At 38.6% G+C, this 13,675-nt stretch overlaps 1 protein-coding gene across 3 annotated transcripts in view; it reads right to left on the bottom strand.

Annotated features, from left to right (window-relative positions):
- Positions 1 to 13,675, bottom strand: part of STOX1 (storkhead box 1) — a 34,368-nt gene that overhangs the window by 7,925 nt on the left and 12,768 nt on the right. The gene's annotated exons all lie outside the window — the stretch shown is intronic.

Below are 13,675 nucleotides of genomic sequence, written 5' to 3'. Positions count from 1 at the left end.
TTCAAATGCTTAGATTAGAAATGTATATCACAAGCTCTCTGGGCTTTCCTTGAATACTTGTAAGATAAAGCGAGCCCGCTATAAGTCTTTCTTGGAACGATGTGAAGCACGCATCCTATTTAAACTTTTTAGAAGATGTTACAGGACTCTTCACAAGACATTTGTGCAATTTAATGAATAATGCAATATAATTCAGATTTAAATTAAATGTCTTGTGTTACAGCTAGGGCAAGAAAAGGTATCTTTAGAATTATTTCTCTTAAGTCAACAAAATAAACAACAGCCACTTTTGAAGATGTTGTTAAATAGTTCTTGACCTCTGCTTTACAACTGGCAATGGTTATGTTCAACAGAACGTGTTTAGAGACGTTCCTAAGAATTTCCTCAATGATGTTGCTAAGCTACTACCAGCAGGTGTATAAATCAGTGTCAGCTTGCTTTGTGTGGAACAGGAGAATTCAAGAAAAACCACTGTGAACAGTACACCACTGGGACGAGTTACTGTAAACAGAAATGCTGGTTTCACAAGTCCTTGCAAAGCATACCTTAAAACGGCTATTGTTTGATCTTCGCTAGTATTACAAAGTTTATTTTCCAGGAAAAACCAAGGTGCCAAACAAAAGGTAGACCAGCATCAGCATGTATGATATACTAATTTCTTCCCAAAGATGCTTCTCTTGGGGTATTGTTAACACATTTCTCAGGTCCTCTTATTTTTCAGCTGAACAAACCCAGCAGGACCCACCTGCAAAGGTCATCTTATTCCCTTATTTAAAAAGGTTAATCTATATACTTAAATGGTATAAAAGATAAAGACAACATAATGTCTGATTCATTGTTCATATCCAGAACAATTTTGGGTTGCAAACACTAAACATTTAAATATATATAAAACTGGGAAAATTTGTCCACCAGAGTAAGTTAACCAACTGAACATGGAGAAGCTCACAATGTGTTGAAAGATGTTAATATATGAACTAGGTTGGATCTGAAAGTTCTCTCCTGCTAATGGAAGTTTTCATTCACATAAGAAGTTCAGGAAAAGAAGCACCTTCCATTCATAGAACAGAAGCTTTGAATCCAACTTAATGTCATTGCTCAAAGGATGCACCGTTATTTTTTAAAAATCAAACTCACCTTTGAGGTCGAGCTCTGCTATAGTCTCACAGGCCAATTTGTATGACCAAATTTGCATGCTGAATATATGAGTTGAGTGAATCTTTGCCAAGACTTGGCATGTGGCAAAGTGGATGCTGCATGACAACTTCAACAACAACTACTGCTACTACTATTACTACTCTACTATCATTATTATAACTACCTGACCTTTACAAGTAGATCCCAGGGTGGGCTACAGCAGTTTAAAATTCAGTATTAAAAACAATTAAAACAGATTACAATCACAGGAATAGGGTGGGTCCTGAAACATACGTTTCAAGTGTTAGCCAAGGTAAAGAGATGTATTTTTACTTTTGGATCCAAGTTAGTGCATATACTAACATCTTTCAACACATTGTGAGTTTCTCCACGTTCAGCTGGTTTACTTTTTCTGTTGGACATGTTTTATAAAGAGAGAGACAGAAAGAGACAGCAACATGCCTAATTTGCCTCACATCCCACAAGCCCTGCTCCTGTCTGCCATTCCTGATACTTGGCAGAGGTAGGAATATATTTTTTGTAGGTGGACAGTGCCACAACCTGCTGTCCCTGGCCTTTTAGTGCTGGCCTTTTGGTGGTTTCCCTATCAATTGCTACAATCCATGATTTCAGAAAGCTGTTAGAAATTAATCCAGCCTATCCTATGTTAGACAAAGAATGGGATGGGGCAAGAGAGAAGAAATCCACCTGGTTCAAACACATAAAAGGTTAGAACACATAAATGGCATCAACAAATATGCTCTGCCGGACTTCCGGGAAGGGTGACTTAGCCTGTGCCTGCTCTTGAGACGGGCTCCTGCCCCAAAAGAAGCTTATTCAGATATATCAGTCAGATTTTTTCTTTTTTTGACTGATTAAACTTCTCCCGGGTAGGGAGAAACGAAGAGATTAACCTCAAAGCCTATTTTTGTTGGGACGACCAGATCTCATTAATTTATGGGACGAGGTCCAGCCGACGAAGGTGGGACGGATTTTTAACAACAAGCTCTATCTGGAAAAGCGAACGTTCATCTTATCTTCTAAGAGAGAACGCACTAACAGGCAAGCACCCTTCTTTCTATATTTTTCTTTTACTTGACTTAAATTGTTGCTGTTTAAAAGAGATTTGCCAGATTGATCGGTTTTTGACATCTCACTGGGGAGCCATAACTTCTCTCTGCTACTCATTAATTAATAGCTTATATCTGTTTTTGTTGCAAAAAGCTGTCCTGGATTTGCATTCTAAAGATATACACAGAAGAGGGATTTCTATTCCAGATTTTTATTTTGAAGAATATTATATTGTCTGAGACTACTCTCTTTTTGGTCTATTTTATTTTGACGAATCTGTTTTCTGACGACCGCCATTAATTGTTTCGATCCTGGGAACTGCATTTTGTTTACTTAAACATGGAGAGATAAGGCTGTCTGCTCTGTTTATACTGTGATGTCACCAAGTTTGGAGTATTAACCCAATTGTTGCTGAAATAAGAAGTGGTTTTCCTATATTTTTCTTTTAAAATGGCAATTAAGAAAGTGGCTGAGAAGCTGGAAATAACTATGTTTCAGAAAATAATGGATGAGATTGAGATAACGAAACAAAACCTGCGACAGGGTTGTAAGGAGCTGAAAATTGAATTGAGTAAAATGAAGCAGGAGATTAAAGATATAGGGGTCCCTGTGAGAGAGGTGACCCTGGAAGGGGTCCCTGTGAGAGAGGAGACCCCGGAGATTGGAACAAACGTGGAACAGGAAAAAGATTTGGAGTCTATGGACTTTAGAAACAAAATTTATTGTTTGGAGACACAGGAGATTAAAGACATAGGGGTCCTTGTGAGAGAGGAGACCCTGGAGACTGGAACAGGGGTCCCTGTGAGAGAGGAGACCCTGGAGACTGGAACAGGGGTCCCTGTGAGAGAGGAGATCCCGGAGATTGGAACAAACGTGGAACAGGAACAAGATTTGGAGTCTATGGACTTTAGAAATAAAATCTATTGTTTGGAACTCAATGTTATCTCTGAAGAAATTAATGAAGATTCTAGAGATAAAGTTATCAATGGCATGGATAATCTTCTGGACTGGAATGATGTGATGGAGCCCAATATAGAGAAAATCTATGGAATTAACTGCAGCCATGTGACAATGGAAAAACTTTCAAGAGATGACCCAGTGTATTTTGAAAAAAAGAACAGAGATATGATTTTACAGCAGTATTTCAGCAACCTATTCAGAATGGATGGCAAGAAAATATTTGGGATAGAGGTAATTCCCATCAGACTCTTACTATATGACTATGGCTTTGACAGCAAGATTATTATGGAATACTGATAATGGAAGATTGGATACTGAAATTACTGGACTTAACAAGACTACTGAAGATGGAAGATGGAAAATGGAACTAATAGGGATAATAGAACAATGGCTACTGAAATTACTGAACCTAACAGATTCTGATGTGATGGATTAATTGAAATGTTTATTTTGACTATGGTTATGACAACAAGATTATCATAATTAGTAATGAGATGGATTAATCGATATGCTTATCTGGAAAAAAAAAATTGATAGATATATTTCTTAAAGAATTGAAACCTCTCTTTGACTTTTTGTGGAAAGAATAAAGTAATGTTTATGAGATTTGATGATTAAGTAAGATAACTACTGGAGGAAAGTGATTTTATAATATGACTTAAGAGACAGGATTGTTATATATTATAGACTTATAACTGATTTGATCTTTGACAAATGGGAAGTCAATATTTTACTCTTTATTTTTTATTTTTGTTTTTTTTTCTTTTTTTCTTTTTGTTTAACTATTTTTGATTTTGTTTTTTGTCTTTGAATGTTTTATGATTTTGTCTTGTATGTTTTATGAAAACCTGAATAAAAATTATTGAAAAAAAAAAAAACAAATATGCTCTGCCTATCCAAATCTTGGCTAAAAGCAAACTGAACTGCAATTTAGACATAGTATTTCCATTCTTCACTCTCCCCCTTTATATACGTAAATATCTGTCCGGTTTTGAAAAGGATCAGAGATGTATTTTGATATGCTTTGAAACTCTGCACTACAGATGCATATAGATGCTGGTCCTATTTTGTCATTTATTTCTTCAGTTCCTGTTAATTCACACCACAGAAATAAAACATCAGTACCAGCTCTGCATTCTTAACCAGACATGGGGAACCTGTGACACCCTAGATATGGTTGGACTCCAATCATATTCCCCACTCAGCATGGGCAACGGTCAGGGATGATAGGAGTTGTAGTCTATCAACATATGGAGGGCCACAGTTTCCCCATCCCAGTTCTTTACAATCAGCTTTAAGAAGGAAGGAAAGTTACCTTATTTCCTTAGGAAGTCGTTCACCCACTGCTCTTTCTAGGCATCTAGTTTGATGTCTTTAAAAAAAAGCATTTTCACCACAGTACAAATTTGGACCTACAGTCCTGTCCCTACCTCAACCGTCCTATAAACAAAGTATAGAAACCAAGCACCAGAAACCCATGCACCCAGCAGTTATTGGTTGGTTACGAGTGAGTCACACCGTGCTAATGTAACAATTACCATTCTGTGGGAGCAGAAATGAAGCACACCTTCTGGCATGGCACTTCTCATAACAATACCTTTAAAGCTTGCCAATAATATTTGTTTTGGCCCAGAGAGAAGAAACCTGACACCCATCAAGTAAAGCAAATGCAAACCCTCATTGATTACTAAAATACAGCACAACTTCCACACTGGGGAAAGTAAGTTTAAAAAAAGAATTTACCAAACTCCAGCCTAGGCAGCCTGCCAATAATTCATGTATTATTGACCTTCAAATGATTTTACCAGTCTACTCAAGCGCAGCTAATTGTTTACACAAGAGAAATCTGAGAACACATTTTCAGAATATATATTGAAACTCAATGTGGGAAAGTCATCTGCTATACCAGAGTCAGATAACAAAACATAGCAAACAAAAAGTCTCTGGATACGCTTCACCAACATAAAAGGATGTTTTGTTCTGTCCTGGTAACTTGAGTGCTGCTAGATTAATAGTCCCTTCACTGGGCAGGTAGCACATTTCTGTCTTTCCTTTGAGATTCAGACTCAGATGTAGAGCAAGTCAGCATAAATCTGTTATGGTCAACAGATCTGATTCACATGAGAGCTCACCTTTACCTTAACAATGTTAAAGCTGAACACATTGGGTAGCTCACAACACTGATTATATTTAGGGCCAAACTACAGGAGACATGGAAGATCATGACATTTCTGTTTTTACTTGACAACACCACAGAGACTGGGGGACTGTGAATTTGATCAGAGCAGCAGCACTGAAGAAGAGGGACTTACTCCTTTCCCCTCAACATGTTTCCATCTAAATTGCACCCCCACACACACACAAAATGCTGCTCCTGAGTTTCTGCCCCACAAACAGTGCATTGTATACATGTCTACTCAGAGGTAAGCCTCACTGTGTTAAATAACACTTGCTTCCAGGTAAGTGTGTATAGGATTAAAGCCTAAATCAGTTTTCATCTTCAACATAAAGATGAATAGGTCATTTTCATTGAGCTATCCATCACAATTCCAAGATGTCTTTCCTGGTCAGTCGCTGCTGGTTCAGACTCCATTAATGTATGAGTGAAGCTAGGATTTCTTGCCCCAAGGAGCATCACTTTACACCTGTTTTTACCGAATCACATTTGCCATTTTAATGACCATTAACCAAGTTTGAAGAAATCCTTTTGGACTGCCTTCCTTATATTCTGACTCATCAACAGACTTTGCCCACTTTTTGCCATTTTCAATCTTTCCTCAGTGATCATGAGAACTAGCAACTTCTTTTTAAAAAACAAAAAGAAGCAAGCTGACATTGTCAGACAGCCAGAGCTAGATTTCATGTTGTGTGGTATATAACCCTAGCTGTTAGAAATCAAAAAACAAATTCTAATAAGTTTTGCAAAGTGGTGGTTAGATTCCCAAGTCACATTTCTTCTATAATCACAGAATGGTTCACATTATGTCATTTGAACAGTTGTCACACCATAAATGCTCAGAGAAATATATGCTCTGGGATGATGAAAACCAACATGAAGCCAGTGTCTGCCTTCAAGTCAGTCCTAAATGGAACCATCAGTGGCAACTTATCATTACAAGGTGAAAGGTGGAACACTCCCTGATTAAAGGGCAGGATGATCTTACTGAATTATCACTTTTAGTATAATAATTTAGATACTTTATAGATAATATAGTGTGCCATTACTGATTGTAAATGTTGCATTTATATGAACTGTATTTGCATGAAGTTCATTGCTGCAAGTCACTCTGAGACTCTTTTGTAGAAAATGACAAATTAAATACATAACAAGTATGTGACGGAGGGAGTGAAGTGGCAGATTGCCTGCCACTTCCGAAGTCCTGCTGGCTGATGCCAGCCAAGGCAAGCCATGTGTTGGGTCTGTGTGTTTCTCTTCTTTTTTTGTGCAGCAGAGCTACATTTTGTAATACCAGCCCACCCACTGAAATCAATGAGGAAGAATTAACTATGACAGCTCCAAACTGGCATAGTAGATTATCCTGATCTTGAAGGTTCTTGGAGGAATGAAGGGATTCCTTTGGTTCCAGCCTGTTTGGGGCCCAATGCTAGCTACTGCTGGCAAAAACGATGTCACCACAACTTTTTGTGGAGCTTTTATTTCTGAACACCAGAAATAAAATTTTCTTCCTTATAGTAAAGGCTTCCCAGAGGAGAGGGAGGGCTCATGAATGAAGATCAGAATGGAACAGGAACTTATCAATGATTTCTACCTCTTTTTTTCCAAAAATGCTACATTCTACATAAGACTCTGCCTGTTTGTCTCCAATTCTTCCACTGTCCCAGTTCTTCGCATACAGCATTTTGCATTGCCAACCAAATCCAAAGAAAGTTAGTCACACTATAAAGTCCCATTGAAATTAATGGAAGCTATAAACCCTTCCAGGACAGTCTAGGTCCCAGACGTTCCACTGATAATGCCTGTAAGGATTTTCCTGTTGCAATTTGCTGGACCTATTCACTCCAACCTGGCTCCATTCTCTGCCTGTCCTTCACTTTACTGCTTGACTCAGCCTTTGCGAACCTGTGCTAGCTGGGGTGATGAGAGTTGTAGTCCAAACCATCTGGTGGGTGGGTGCCAGATTGGTGAAGACCAGCTTTTAACTGCTTCCTTGGACTTCCAACTTCTAGCTTCCACTTGCTTCGTATAAAAGTCAGCCCCCAAAATGACTGCCTGTGAGCCTACTACCCCCCATGTTTTTCACTGCTGTAGTATTTGGTCAGCTGCTACATAAGTTAGATTTGACTTCAGCTTTATATAAACTGCTTAGAGGGTTTTGATGATTAAGTGATATCTACATCCTGTTAAATAAATAAAATAAAAATGTAAAAAATCAGCACCAGATCATCTAATGAAATTAAACTAATGAAAACCTTCCACTGTGCCATGATGTAACCAGATTTTATGTATCAGATAAAGATGATTTTAGAATTATTTCAATTACTACAGGTGTGATCAAAGAAGTATGAGACCTAAGCTCAGTCGATTACTTGACCATCTCTGCTCAGTTAAAATAACTATCCTGACCTTTGTCAAATTTTTCATTCAGTGTAGCTACACTTAATTCTGCATGTTTGTGTACATCATATTATAGCATCATGTTGCAGATTGCAACAAACACAATCCTTTATTAACTCATCTGCAAATTAAAAGGAATAAAAAAGGTGCTATGAGAACATTCACAGATCTGTCTGACAGTAATAGGCAATTTATTAAGTGACTGGCTTTCTCTTGCCTTACCTGTCAAATGGAGCAAATAAATCCTTATCCTCCATTAACATCAGTATAGGATTAACTCAGGATTTAAAGAGGTGAATAATGACTAATGCCAATTCCATTTCAAAGTTAATTTCTAACTAACCCACCCTCCCCCTTTTTAAGACCATGTGTTCTTTTTTTTTTTTTTGCTCCAAAATGGTATTCATCCCTGTAGCTATGATGAGGGTTTTAAAAAAAAAATTCTTTATGCACACATTTCAAACAAACACCCTACACTATTGGCAAATGCCCAATCTAGTAAGATCCAGTTGGGTATCTAAACATCTCTGAAACCATGCACAGGGAAGCCTGAAACATGGAAGTGACCACACAGGAGACAAGATGTTAAGCCTATTCATCTTCAAAGGATGGGAGACTTTTTATCAATCTCCAAGAAATTGTTACAAGAATAAAGGAGATTTAATTCAGATGGAACATGCTGACAATATTCATAAAGAATCACATTAAATATATATCACTACAACTGGAAATAGGTAACAACACTGATGCATTTGGGTCATTCTATTAGTTGCTATGGATGCTGGTATATAAGGATGCTAAATAAGACCCATTACCTTTTGGCAGTTCAAAAGCCTAAGAACCAATCTAGGTGAGAGTTTGGGAAATCTGTGACTGGTTCTACCATGCTTTTTTTAAATTGAGGCCGCAGTGATGAGGGAGGAGGGAATTAAACCTTTTCCTCTCACACTCTGCAGGGGGGAACTTACAGGGGTGGAGAACATGAGGCCTTTCAGACCCTGCTGGACTGGACTGCAACTCCTGTCATCCCTGACCATTGGCCATGCTGGCTAGGGCTGATGGGAACTGAAATCCAATAGCATTTAGAGGGCCAGAAGGGTTCCTCATTCCTGTTGTATGATTTTCTCCTAGTTAAAATCCCTTCCCCCTAGTCTGAATTGGGGGCCCTCTGGGTACTTTTCAGCTTTTTAAAAGAAGTGTGATCTCTGTTTGTGAATCCTCCAGTATTTCCTCTAGTTTGGCCCTCAGAAACATGTCTTTGAAATGGATTTTTAAATAATCGAACCATGAAAGTGGTGCAGTTTGTTTGGTTTTACATATGTAATTGTCATGCTGAGAGTTTCTTTTAAGAGCTATGCAGACTTTTAAAGTTGATCTTTTGGATGCCGTACTGAGGTAGAAACATTTGGGTTCACTTTAGATTTATATAATTTGCTCTATTATACACTGACCCAGAGACATTATTTTTAGTAATCTTTTTTAAAAAAGTTTTCACATGTATAATTTAAAAAGAGTGCTATTGTGATACTTTATGATGTGTGGGGGAAATTTTGAATAAAAAGGCTGTCTATACTGGCTAAGGAAGATTGCCAAGTAAACTATGATTACTGAAAAAATTCAATGTGTTTAAACTAGGGGTTGTCAGCCATTCTGGACCAGTGGGCACATTTTGAAATTTGAGAAAGTGCTATGAGCACCAGTCACAAAATGGCTGCCTTGTGGGTATGGCATAACACAAAATGGCTGCCTTGTGGGTATGGCATAACACAAAAAGGCTGCAATGCATACACTGCATAACATAAAATGTGTGACAGTACAGTCATTGCTGCTCCATCCCTCCTCTGCCCTAGAATAATCTCAGGCTTACCATGGGAAGTCACCTATGTCTCGCTGATCCTGATTGTGGAGATCACACAATATTGATTCTCTCTCTCTCTCTCTCACACACACACACACATACACAAACATTGATGCTGTTGCTGTCTAATAATAACAGGGAGCATTCCTCAGTATCAGGAAAAATATACAAGGTGGCCACATCACACTCATTCTCTTGTGTACACACTCACAGCACACATACAGACCACAGAGTAGTACTGTTAAGGGTTAATTTCTTCTGTTATATAGTACCGCCTTCAGGGTGGCATCTGTTCTGTCATGACTTAGCACCTCCATTCCATAACGGATGTTCTGCATCCGCCATCTTAGAAATATAAGCTGATCGTGCACTGTGGCCGGAAGCATGACTCAGGGAATACTCTGGGAGAGCCAGTTTAACACACTGTAGTATTACCTTATTTGGAGTTCCTACTGTTACCTTATTTGGAGTTCCTACTGTAAGCTTCCCGTACGTTCACTGAAGGGTATAAAAATCAGGGAACGAAGTTAGTTATGGTCGACCCACCCACACTGCTTGCCATTTGTGTGTCTTTTTTAATAAATATTTTTATATTTTTCTTATAAACTGCTATCTGACTCCTTCTTAAAGACCAGAGCAAGACACAGACTCCTGTTTACCATAACACTAGACACACATGCATCTCTCTCTCACTCAGTCATACATACATACTTCACATATAGATCGCTCCTTCTCTCATTGGTGGCTGTGCATTTTGCCTCATATCTCAGGCTCAAAAAAGCTAGACACTTACTCTGAGTTGTACTGAGTGTAGCACTAAGTAGTCCCATCAATGCAAGGATTTCAGCTTGTGCAATAGAATTTCCTCCTCTCCTTCCCCTGGGCACCCCCTAAAACTGTTTTAAGGATTCCCACAACCATCAGAGCCAATTTGGGGAGGGTGCGGGGTGCACACTGGGGGAGGAGAGAGGGAAGTCTATTGTGCTAGTGGTAAAACTTGTGCTAACAGGACAGGTTAGTTGAATACCGCCACCTCTTTTTAAAAAAATGAAAGCTGGAAATATGGGGATTATGGTTAATTCCAGGGGCACCAAAGAAGGCCTTTGCAGGTGCCGGGTTGGCAACTCCTGATAAGCTGCTATGAACAAACTATGCTGTTGAGCACTGGGTTTTATAATATACATATTAAGATTATTGGCTATATTCAGTTATTTTTTGGTAAAAAAATGAGGTGCTGGTGGTCATGTCTTGATAAGTGTCATGGGTGCCAGCAAAAATGGTTGCTACAGAGATACCGGTACTCTGTACCAATTGGTATTATCACAGTAAAAACCCTGGCTATATTGTTAGTTTTACTGATTTTTTAGTACATGTGTCAACAAATATACTCTTTGCCTGTTTTCTTAACTCTGAGGATTGCTGGATTCAGTTGGGGCCAGGACAGCATTCCTATTGTGTCACTTTATAGACTAGTACTGATTGAGGGATGGGATATATATCCACACTCCATCTGGTGGTCTGTGGAATGACCTTGTTTATGTGAAAGCACTCACACTCTGATCACCTGAACATGTATACGGCAAAGCCATCTATAGCCAGGCCTATGTGCATTATACAATTCTGTGGGAGACCAGAAAAAGTACAGAATTTGGCTTCTTGATCATCTCATCTTTCTTTAAACAAAAAAGAAGCTTCTAGCCATTATGGCTAGAAAATGTGTGGATAATGCTAGTGATATGTGAAAAGTTGGATAAGCGTGAAAGATTTTCACTGGTTTGGACAGAGCTTTAGTGTCCTTGTCAGTTCCATGTTTACCAAAATCAGAATTATCCAAAATAAAATAAATTAGTAATTATGTAAATTTGCTCTATATGTAAAATTCATATGGGGTACAGTTTTTATTTGCACAAAGTTTTGCATGTCTGAGCACTGGATTTAATTTTATTTTACGTATAAAATACATACAGCTCCATCTACACCAGTCCCTTTAGACAAGGACCAGCTCCTCAAACTGATCCTTTGATTCTCTAAGCGCATGAAGTTACCTACTGCCACATCTGGAAACACTAGATGTTACTCCATCCTATTTTTGCTCTAAGTGCTCATTCCTGTGAAATAACATTGCAGAACTGTCGCACAACACATAGTTAACCTACAGAATTAATTATTAAGGGATGTTGTTATAGTCAATAGCATAAACAGAAGGCTCAGGAGCTTACATCTATTCACAGTACATGTTCTGATGCAGTATATACCTCTCAGTTCCACATGATGGAAACAAACAGGTTTGGATATTTCCATCTTGACCTGCTTGTGCGTTTTCCCTGGAGTATATGGCTGGCTATTTAATGAGGCAAACAGCATTAGCAGAACTATCTGTAAGGCTATTTTAGCAACTCTTTGATCCAATGCAAGGATATTCTATGTATTTCAGACTACCAAGTTATTTGAACTTCGTTAACAAGTATGAATGCATGAAATTATTATGAATGATAAAAATCAGTACTTCTTAAGACCAATATTAATGGGCCATGAGTTTTCAAATCTATGCTCATTTGCCAGATGGGATCAAAACATGGATGAAAGACAAACCATGAAAAGAATCCAAGCGGCATAAAACACACACACATACCCTGCTGATTTGCCATCCCTCATTAGGCTTAAGTGGCATTGGTAGCGCATACTGTATATCCCACAGAACAAATGGCTAATGCAAGATTCATATATATTTTGGCATTTACACAAAGTTCAGGTGTGCTGCTTCCAAAGCACACATTTCCCTTACATTTTAACATGCCAGCATAATGCTCCCAACTGCATATGCTACTAAAACGTTCAAAATGATGATATAAATTATATTTCCCTGTCTCTTCTCCCCATTATCAATAGCTTCTTTCTTACCCTCTTATTCTGTGCAATTCTTTTTAAAAAAACTCGAAGTAATGTCATAGAATTTAAAAGGTGACCATTGGCAAAATTCTATTTCAAATAGAAATTCACATAGTCAACTGTAAAAATATCAGCATCGACACTGAATCAGTCACTGGCTTCCCTACTTGGACCAGGCCTTTTCTCTATCGGCAAAAGGCCTTTGCTGCATTTTCTACCTTTTCTTTTGCTCTATAGATAAAAGTTTGATTTCAAGGCCAATGACAATTGAAAAGCGGTTAATTTTTAACTTTTCACATCTTCTGTAACAGAAGGGCAAAGAAATAAGGAGTGATCTGATACATGCCCATATAACTATTACCTAAAAATAGTGGCTAGGATCTAAAGGGTTGTGCTCTGAGGCATTTTCTGACACCCGTTCTCACCTTGGTTCTCATGCTCCCTGAAAATAAACTGAACGGTGGGGACCCAGAGGAGTGGTATTCAATGCAACACAATAGGATGCTGCCAGAAAGGGAAGTTGGTAATTTGTTTTGTGTGCGTGTAGAAGCATATTAAGCCAATGACCAAGAGCAGGGCAAGGGGGAAGTGACTCTATCCATTATAATAAGTTCTGGCAATGGCACTACTGTTAGAAATTGGGGTTCCAGAATTCTGACAGCAGCTCCCAGGATCAGCTTTCATTCTCTGTGTTTTTGTGTCCTTGTAACCTGCAGTTTCAGCACAGAAAGTAGAGGAGTGTGACCTTCCTCTTTCCCTCCAGTCCAGCGGTATCCTCATCCTTACCCAAGGTGCAAAGGAACCTATACAGGCTCTAGAGAAGTAATGATACAGAAAAAATGGTGGAGGGGAACTTTCCCTATTTTTTCTTTAGGGTTTCACATCTCTTGAGTACAGATGTCTCCATTGCAACCCAGACTAGAAACACACCCCACCACTGTTTAATGACCAGTAATGTGTCCTCAACCCCCAAAGGACTTTGTTTAAACCATGGGTAGCCAACATGGTGCCCTCCAGATGTTGTTGGGCTACAGCTCCAATCATTCCTGAGCACTAGCCATGCTGGCTGGGGGGGTGATGGGAACTAGAGTCCAACATCATTTGAAGGGCAACAACATTGGCTACCTCCGGTTTATACCAATGGTATTCCTTCAACACAAGTATCTAAATTGCACTATCAAATA

Source organism: Rhineura floridana, chromosome 7, assembly GCF_030035675.1.
Source record: "Rhineura floridana isolate rRhiFlo1 chromosome 7, rRhiFlo1.hap2, whole genome shotgun sequence".
NCBI lineage: Eukaryota > Metazoa > Chordata > Lepidosauria > Squamata > Rhineuridae > Rhineura > Rhineura floridana.
Note: the sequence above shows the minus strand (reverse complement) of the source record. Positions and strands in the feature narration are given on the sequence as shown.